Raw genomic sequence first — 10,807 nt, 5'->3', positions numbered from 1 at the left:
CCTGGCATCAAGCCCAGGCATCGGCATCATCGGGCTACCTACTGAGCAGGGAGCCCATTTCTCCCTCTCCTTCTACCTCCCCCTGCTTGTGCTCTCTCTTTCTCTCTCTCTCTCTCTCAAATAAATAAATGAAATCTTAAAAAAAAAAATACCAGCTAGAGTACAATGCTATGCAAAGTTTCATTGCCTTTAGTCTACTTATGTCCAAAGTTACTTAGGCTAACCCCTTTTCTCCCTACCCCTTCAATGAGATTTGGTCATCATTTGTTATATACTTATTTGATTTTTGTGTATATTGCCAATTCTCTGCCAAAATTCTTCTGTCTTGTGTATTTATATCTTGACTATATTACTCATCCTTTGTTTTGAAAGGTAAAATGCTTCATGCTTCTACGGTGCTTTTATTTTCTGTTGCTGTTTTTATTGTTTGTATTCAAATTGTGTCTCATTATATACCTAGTGGATTTTGTTTGTAAGTAAAACATTGCATAAAAAATGATTCTCAGGATCATTTCAGCTCTGGATAATATTTTCTTCAGAGAGGACTGGCTTTTTCTTCTCGCAGGCAGATGACGATTCTAATTAATACAATCAGCCCTTGAAATGATCACAGCTGGTCTTTACTCTCTGGCTTATTTTCAATTCAGCTTTAATTATACTTTGAGGTCCTTTAGGTTCCCAAACCTCAGTCTGGCAAGTCCTGCCCCCCAACCCATTAGACTATGGAAGTTCTGTTGTCCATCATAGCATCTGATATTGCTAGTCAACATGGTGGAAAACAGCCCCCAATATCATTTTTCCCTCTCTGACTTCCAATTTCTCCTAAATATTGGCTTAAAAATTCATCTTTTTTAAAGAAACTCTTAGATGGCTTAAATGAGATAGTTTTAAATATTTTGTTCACTTGTTTTATGACTTGTCCCATTATTCCTGGAATAGAAAGCACTCATTGCCCAGTCCTTCCTATATCTCCACCCTCATATCTGGGATGACTTTTCTCCCCGCCCTAGAATCTGTTAAAAGCAAAACAACAGGTCCCAAATCGAATGCCATATGCTAGGCCCCACATCACCAATCCAAGACTTAATTAATATTGGCTCTGCTGGAAATGGAATCTTAAACCAGTCAATCAGGAATCGCCTGATCAGCACTAGTTAGATGATCTGCCTAATAGACTCCTGTCATCCCCTAAAGGAAAATAACCTTGTAATAACCAAGCTATATCAAACAAAAGACTTTTATAGATAAATGGAAGGAGTAAGGAAGTTATAGTAGACAAAAAAAAAAAAGTGGATATTTTTAATACCTGTTGCCCCATAAAAATGAAAAAAATCTGACAGTCAGTATTTGGTAAATGCCATCAGGGAAAAATTATCTTCATTTTTTGTCCTTACAGCTCCACACTAGACTTTGGCCAAATAAATTCTAATTTCCATTTCTTCAATGCTTTAAAGATTTTTGTCTTACTCCTCTACTGGTAACCATATTATATGAATGAAGACAAAAATGCTTCTTAAATCTTCTCTCATCATTTTTCCCCCTTCTCTTATGGAAAAAGTTTTAAGTTTGGCTGCTATTTCACACTAGCTTTATTATTATTATTATTATTATTATTATTTCAATTTGTTACTTTTTAATTCCATTTAAGTTTTAACTTCTCTTAAAAATTCCACTCAATTTTTCATTTCACTTGGTGAAATGGTTCCTAATCAACATTTCTTTATAAAATTGTGTAGTTTCTTCTTGAGTATCACTGAGAATAAAATTACAAATATTCTACAATTTATTTTGTTCTTTTTTTATTCTGTTTCATAGGAAATAATTTTGAGAGTTTATAAAAAGGCTCATTTTAATTTAGAGTATGTTTTCTCACGTTTAGTAAGGCATTAAACATTTTTAAGAGCATTTTTTTTCCATTTGAAGTTTGAGATAATTTCTGTCCAATTGCTTGTATTCTGTCCAAGTGTCTGTTTTAACATGTTCAAATAGTTCAGTCCTAACGAAAGAAAAGTAGAAATATTTAGGTTGGTCATAACTTTACATTGCTAATTTAGAAACACAGAAACTTGTTGGGAAAAGAGTAGAAGCCAATATTAGCTTGACTTCTGTGTCAATTAACTTTGTATTTTGCATTTTATGTGGTAGCAAGGGATGCGTGTTTCTACCCATGCCAAACATAAGTACTACTACAAAAGCTAAATTCAGTGTGACTGTCTTTGTTTGGTGTGATTCCCAAAGGTGACTGAGGGAGGTATTTGTACATGTCCCAGAATCTGTTTCTGATTCCTGCTCTTATTAATTGGTAAGGGTTCTAAGTAAAGTCTTTCCATGTTTCCTTTCACTTATTTCCATATTATCAGGGAAGGAAATAGGGTATCTCTTTTCTTTCATCTGATTATGTCCATACTATTTCTGGGAGAAAATAGTTAATATTCTTATTCTGTGGGTATCACTGATAATCTTTTGAATTTATTAAAATATATTTTAATGAACAAAGGTTTTTGTTTGTTTGTTTAAGAAGTAGAGCCAACGAGGGGGTGCCTGAGTGGCTCAGTTGGTTAAGTGTCTGCCTTTGCTCAGGTCTTGATCTCAGGGCCCAGGGATCCAACTGGACATCTCATCCCATAGGGCCTCCTGCTCAGTGGGGAGTGTTTTCCTCCCTCTGCCCCTCCACAAGCCCCCATGCTAATGCACACTCTCTCAAATAAATAAATAAAATCTTTTTTAAAAATTTTAAAAAGAAATAGAGCCAGTGAAATTAGGTACGTGTGTTCAGGTGTTATCTGAAAATTTACAGTATTTTTTAAGCATCACTGTTGTTTAACATGAAGATTTAACATATCAAAGTAATAGAGTTATTGCTTTTTGAAGGAAATTAGGTGTCATCAGTTCCATCTTTGGAAACTTAGACATTTTTTAATACTGTTGAATGTTGAAAAAACTTTTAAAATCTATATATACATATGAACATATATATGTACACATATATACATATATGCATATATATACAATCATATTGAATCTTTGCAAACATTAAAATAAACATGAACAAAACAAACTGATGTTATTTCTAAAATTTATAAATATTTTTAATTTTTTTTATTGGAGTTCAATTTGCCAACATACAGATAACACCCAGTGCTCATCCCGCCAAGTGCCCCCCTCATTGCCCATCACCCAGTCACCGCAAACCCCCGCCCACTTCCCCTTCCACTACCCCTTGTTCATTTCCCAGAGTTAGGTGTCTCTCATGTTTTGTCACTCTCACTGATATTTTCACTCATTTTCTCTCCTTTTCCTTTATTCCCTTTCACTAATTTTTATACTCCCCTAATGAATGAGACCATATAATGTTTGTCCTTTTCCAAATGACTTATTTCACTCAGCATAATACCCTCCAGTTCCCTCCATATCGAAGCAAATAGTGGGTATTTGTCGTTTCTAATGACTAATATTCCATTGTATACATAGACCACATCTTCTTTATCCACTCATCTTTCGATGGACACCGAGGCTCCTTCCCCAGTCTGGCTATTGTGGACATTGCTGCTATAAACATCGGGGTGCAGGTGTTCCAGCATTTCATAGCATCTATATCTTTGGGTAAATCCCCAACAGTGCAATTGCTGGGTCATAGGGCAGATCTATTTTTAACTCTTTTAGGAACCTCCACACAGTTTCCCAGAGTGGCTGCACCAGTTCACATTCCCACCAAGAGTGCAAGAGGGTTCCCCTTTCTCCACATCCTCTCCAACATTTGTTGTTTCCTGTCTTATTAATTTTCGCCATTCTCACTGGTGTGAGGTGGTATCTCATTGTGGTTTTGATTTGTATTTCCCTGATGGCAAGTGATGTGGAGCATTTTCTCATGTGCTTGTTGGCCATGTCTATGTCTTCCTCTGTGAAATTTCTGTTCATGTCTTTTGCCCATTTCATGATTGGATTGTTTGTTTCTTTTCTGTTGAGTTTAATAAGTTCTTTATAGATCTTGGATACTAGACCTTTATCTGATAGGTCATTTGCAAATATCTTCTCCCATTCAGAAATCTAAATATTTACCAAACTCACTGGTTGATGGTTAAGCATACTGAAATTTGAGGTCCTCTGCCACCAGAATTTAGAGGAAATCTTGGAATTAGATGGATAGGGGTTTGTAAAAAGTTCAGAAATAGCTGAAGTAAAACCAGTGAATCATTCAAATAATAATTAGTGAACGTTTATTGTGTACACACCAAGAAGACAGTTTATAAACAGGAATCACTTAAATCAAAACATAGAATGAGACTCAGGAGTGTATTGTTATAAAGAAGCCTATTATACTGAGAAGGCAGTGGCTGTTCTCAGTAATTGGTTATAATATTCAAAGTTTCGTAGATGATAGGGAATTGGTCAGTGTTTATTGCCTTTTAGTCTCGGGAAACATTAAGGTTTTCTTATGATTTTCAGAGACATAAGGAAGAAATGACCCAGGTTAAGTTAATCTTACAAAATAAGCTTTGTTTAAATGAAAAAAACAAAAAAACAAAAAACTAGCTTTGTCTGCTCAGGGAATGTTCAAGGCTGATCTCTGTTTTTGATGCTAATAGGTTCTAAGGAAACTGCCATCTACTATATGTAGGATTATGGAAATGGATTTAGCATGTATGGTTCATTGTATACATCTGGAGTATAGTATAGATTGTAGAATAGACACGATGTGAGGGTATAGTAAAGTTTTACTTCCAGAGGTCTTAGCACAACTCCTGAAACACTGTATTTCATCAAATCTAATGCCATCAGTTTAAAGATATATGATTACTTAATTTATGGGAAGAAGAAGAATTGCACTATATGACTCTGGTAAGTAACCACTCAGACATTTTACTTTATACATTTTGAAAGAATTCTTTTAAACAGATATATATACACATACCTAAAATCCTGTAGCATTATTTGCATACATTAGAAGAAAATATAAGCAAAATAAATTAACAGAAGCACTTCTTACACTCTGAGATTGGCTCTTAATACCTTTGCAAATCATAATTTCATCTTCTGTTCCACCAGCATTGTGATACAAGCATTGCTAAAAAGAATGTGCAGCGATTGGATTAGTATGTTTATTTTTCCAGCTAGTGACTTATTTTTCCAGTTTGGGCACTAGAAATAAAATTTTAAAAATTATCAGTAGTTAACAGAATTATAACTATGGCTAACATTCTTTCTTTAAACTGATTCCTACATGATTTTTGATTCCACTATTAATCACAATTGTCTAGTGAAACTTTCATGTAACAACTGTGTTCACTCAAGTACAGTTGACTAATATGTCACACCGCCACATGGCTGAGAGTGACTTGAAAGACTCAACAGTCACCCCAAATGTAGAGATAAGACAACTTGGAGAAAATGTGCAGTATTATTTGAAAAAAAAAAAAAAAGAAGTAACTGAAGGACAATAGTTTGTCCTCAATAAAAATGTTAGGCAGATAGTAGCTGCCCATTTTCTCTTAAGATTGTTTTATTGTGGTCTTCTCTCATGCTATACCCTTGAGACTTCTATAGTTCAAGTCTTGATTTAATTAGTAGAAATGTCTGAGGGTCTCCATTACTCCTACCCTTGTAGCATAGTTCCTGTTTGCCTAGACTTCATCAAATGTCTGTTAATGAGGTGGTGTTTTGAAGCCCAGGGCTTTGCACATAGCAGTCCTTCAGTAAATATTAGACTCTGTCTTTTGCCCCTATGCTGGTGACACCCTCCCCGAATGCCTTGTCTCCAGGTCATAACCATCCCTAGCCTGGTGAGCCCCAGATTCCAATGCCTATGGGGGTTTCTGAACTTCTGAGATGGTTTTGAAAAGTATATAGTGAACCATGGAATATGATAGGAAAATATTAATGATGCAGTTCTTTCTTTTTTTTCCCCAGGAGTTTTGCCTTTACTTCTGCAGATATTGAAAATTTGTTCAAGGTCTTGACTTTTTATGAATTTGGATTTATGGCTCCAAATTATTCAGAGGATTTAATAAAGGTGTGGATCACATACAAAAGTTATTTTTCTTAATCTACTTCATAAGCAGTGTTATATATATATAGTAATCATTTTACCCAAACTGAGAGGTATGTTTCTTTTGACCCATACGCTCCCTTTACTCTTAATTCTACAGAATAATAATAATCTGAATTATTTAAAGCCCTTGGTAATCTGGCTCTGTATTGATTCTTCAACTCTATCTCCTTATGCTCTGTATTGATTCTTCAACTCTATCTCCTTATGCTGTCTTCCAGAATCTTCTACTCAAATCAGATTGATCTCCTTATGGTCTTTTGAACATATGAGCATTTCTATCTTCCTTTTTTTTTTTAAGATTTTATTTATTTATTTTATTTATTTATTTTATTTATTTATTTATTCAAGAGAGACCCAGAGAAAAAAACAGGGGCATGGGCAGAGGGAAAAGCAGGCACCCTGTAGGGAGCCCAATTCAGGACTTTATCCCAAGACCCCAGGATCACACCTTGGGCCAAAGGCAGATGCTCAACCACTGAGCCACCCAGGTGCCCCGCATTTCTGTCTTTCTATCTTTACTGTTCAAACATTCCTCCAGTTAAAATAAGTTTCATTCTTTTTTTCCACAAGTGTTGCTTTTACTACAACATTCTACCCTCTTATTGTAGAATACACACTCATATTTCCCTTCTTTTATTCATTCAACAAATATTTCTTTTTTAGTAAAGATTGCATTTATTAGAGTGAGAGAGAGAGAGCACAAGCAGAGAGGAAGGGCAGAGAGAGAGAGGGAGAAGCAAACTCCCTGCTGAGCACAGAGCCCGACCCCGTGACCTGAGCCAAAGGTAGACACTTTACTGACTAAGCCACTCAGGCACCACAACAAATATTTCTCAAATACATAATATTACCAGGCAAGTGAATTAGACAAACAAAACCTCTGTCATTGTAGAATAGTACAGGGCATAGGGAATAATTAAATAATAAGCATAACTTAAAAAAAGCATTTTTAAATGTTGATAATACTAAGGGAAATTAGAGTAATCAGACTAGTTTAACAGACCTTATCAATAAGGTTAATTCCAATAACTGTTAATTCCAATCTATGGCACATTTAGATACTGTGCATTAGATTGTTATTTTATCCATATGTATATAGCCTGCTTTCATAATTAAAGCATAAAATTAAAAGACTGAATTAATTCATATCTGCAATAGAAGTAGCAGTGCAGTAGGAACTAAGAAAGCAATTCAAACTTTGCTGCTTCTTCTCATAAAGTGACCTACAATTGCCAGGTATGTAAACACATTAAAGCCTCATGATAACATAAATTATCATTATTGACAGATTGACTCTTGTGTTCCCCCTACTCTATATTTTTCAATAGGAGATAGGCATTCTTTTTTTTTTTAAAGATTTTATTTATTCATGAGAGACACAGAGAGAGGCAGAGACACAGGCCATAGGCTGAGGGAGAAGGAGGTTCCCTGCGGAGACCTTGATGCAGGACTCGGTTCCAGGATCCCCTGAGCCAAAGGCAGATGCTCAACCACTGAGCCACCCAAGTGTCCCAAGGAGGCAGGCATTCTTCTATTCACTTTGAAGGTGAGTAAGATAAATGACTTGGAGGAAAAGTGAGACGTGTCTCTTGTCATGGAACTGACCAACATCTCACTCTCAGTGAGCAGAGAGGCAGAGGATAGCTGTGTCTCCACTATCCTCCAGGGGCACAGATCCCACTACTTGGAAAATTCTTAGTATTGCAACCACAGTCCAGAAGAGTCTAACTAGCCACAGAATCTGCTCAGAGTATTTAAGCTGAAACTGACAGATTCTATCCTGGGGTGACACATTATATCCAGGACCCAATAAAAGTTGAAATAGGGAGAATGGACCCTTACATCTATAACAATGAGCACTAAGAAGTTATTGTAGAATTACATTAAATATTAGATTAGAGTGTAGATTGTTTCAGCTCTAATTGTTAAAGCCAAAGATGTTGATAAAATTTTTCCATAGTTTTAATAAGTATCTAATGCTCTTTCCATATGCATTGTATGCATTAACTGACAATTCTGTAGATATCAAACTTTTAGCCAGATATTTGTGTGCTTTTGTAAAGCCTTACGACTTATCTTCCATGCTTATAGAAATAAAAAATTTGACAGTGAACTCAGCACATGAGATACTGAAATTTACCTTTTTTCTTGCATTTATTTTTTTCTTTTTCTTGGCGCTTCCCACTGCAGCTGCCTCCTTACTGGCCGAGCACTGGTGCCGCACCTCTCTTGCATTTTAAATGACATCTGTAAATGACTTTTTATAAAACTTGTAGGGAAAGTTTCCATGTCTTTTCTACTTGGCTACTGGTGTCTGCAGAGTTCCCCTCTGAATTCAGAAATCTGTAGTAGCTAGTTACCCAACTCCACAGGACAAGATACTGGGTTCCTTGGAATTGCAGATAAGCCATTCTTCTAAATGTGTCCTTATAGTTGAAGAGCCCACACTGGTTTATCTATACATATGTGATATTCTCAGATCTTCTTGCACTCTTTAGAGTTTAATCAGATGTTCCTTTTGGCAAATTACTTTCTTTTTCCTTTCTTATTCATGAGATCACCATTTCTCCCTTTTTATCTTTCAAAAGGCATTATATGTTCAACTCCAACAGATGTAACTTCCTTTAAAATGCCTTATGTGAGTTATCTCCATCTCTGAAAACAGATGTATGAACAAAATAACACAAACGAAAGTTTATACCAAAACTCATGCATCGAGCGTCAAATGGTACCAATCACCTGGGGAAAAAAAAAATCAAAGATGCCAGATACAGTAGTCACCAACAGTTGTTAATGAAATATGTTATTTTTCTTTCCCTCTCTGCTCTTAGTTTCTATTTCTGTCCTTTCAGACTTGGGGATTTTGGCTCTGGACTCTAGCCCATTTATCCCATTGGAAGTTTTTCAGAAATCCTATGGGTAAGAGAGCAGCTGGCTTATGATATTTCTAAGTGTTTGAGCTCCCTGATATGCCTCGTTACTGTGGAGACCAAAAGCAAATGGGAACCTGAGCAGAAAAATGGACAGAGGCTGAACTGAAGTGCAGGCTTGGGTGGGGAAGCAGGCAGCCTTCCTCTGCAGGCCTTTCCAACTGAAGTTCACACCAGGATCTGCGGTGTCCTTTGTTTGCAAAGATGCCAGTTTAAAAAAAAAAAAATCACAATATTCATCAATACTGCAAACAGACCTCACAAGCCCCGTGCAGCGTAGCGTACTGTACAACCAAGCTCTCTGATGTCCCAATTGATTCATTCCATGTGAGAGTATAGGTGCCTCTGCTGCTGTTCATGAATTACTATTTTAAAATGAGAATTGATTCATTCCAGATAAATGTTACATTAATCGACCTCAGTTTACTCATCATTATAACAAAATAGCACCTCATGCATTTATACCACATTATTTGCAAATGAAATGCACTTAGCGTGGACAAGATTTCCTAACCTGAAAAATAAAGGCGAAAATGAAGCCATCCTGTTCACCACCACCCCCTAGCCCCCTTCTTTCTGTACCTCTGCCTTTCTGGCTTTGCCAGTGCTTACCATTTCCCTTTTTATCTTTATTATTTGAAAAAGATGCTGTGTTTTCCTCAATACTTGATATCTAAGGATATCCCCAGCTTTAACAGCACGCAAGCATTTATCTGTGCACCATCTCTTCAAAAAGGTGTTACTCTTTGTTACAAGTAACTAAAATCAGGAACATTGTACTTCAGTTAAAAATAATTTTCCAACATTTAAGTATTCTTTTATACATAAAGTATATCTTTGATATAAGCAAGTTATGATTCTTCACACACAAACTTTTTATCCTAATTATAAACTTGTCTTTTTGAGGAAATGTTTAAAATGATTTTAGTTGCAGAAGACAGGATGATGCTCAAGACAAGTACTAAAATAGTAGAATTGGAAAGACTTGACATGTATGAACTATTTTAGGACTCAGTTTCTCCATATATGAAATTCATTCTCTGGGGATGTTCCTTGCAGGTGCTATGATACTGTAGGAAGAGGATGAAATAGAAATTCAGAACCCTGGGTGCTAAGTCTGCCTCCACCACTTATTAACTGAGTGTATTTTCCAAAAGGAATACATTTTTTCTGCCCAACCACCTTAGTGGGGTCCTTGTAAGGATCAAATATGCATGAAAGTACTTTATTTTTTTAAATTAATTATTTAGTTATTTATTCATGAGAGATGCAGAGAGAGAGAGAGGGAGAGAGAGAAGCAGAGGCACAGGAGGCAGAGGGAGAAGCAGGCTCCCTACAGGGAACGTGACATGGGACTCGATCCCAGGACTCCAGGATCAAGCCCTGGGTCAAAGGCAGGTGCTAAACCACTGAGCCACCTAGGCATCCCTGAAAGTACTTTATAATTTACAAAGTACCATCTAAGTCTAATCTATTAGTATTTATTGCTATATTCCTGATTTGCAGAGTAGGCTTATTTATAGCAGATACACAGTGAATATTTTTTTTTCTTTTCTTTTTTTATTTATGATAGGCACACAGTGAGAGAGAGAGGCAGAGACACAGGCAGAGGGAGAAGCAGGCTCCATGCACCGGGAGCCCGACGTGGGATTCGATCCCGGGTCTCCAGGATCGCGCCCTGGGCCAAAGGCAGGCGCCAAACCGCTGCGCCACCCAGGGATCCCCACAGTGAATATTTTTAATTAAACATTTTAAAATTGCAAAATAATGTATGCTCCTTTGAAGAAGAGAGACAATGAAAGAATATGTAAGGACAAAATTGATAACT

This window comes from Canis aureus, chromosome 18 (assembly GCF_053574225.1).
Source record: "Canis aureus isolate CA01 chromosome 18, VMU_Caureus_v.1.0, whole genome shotgun sequence".
In the NCBI taxonomy this organism is placed as follows: Eukaryota; Metazoa; Chordata; class Mammalia; order Carnivora; family Canidae; genus Canis; species Canis aureus.
Note: the sequence above shows the minus strand (reverse complement) of the source record.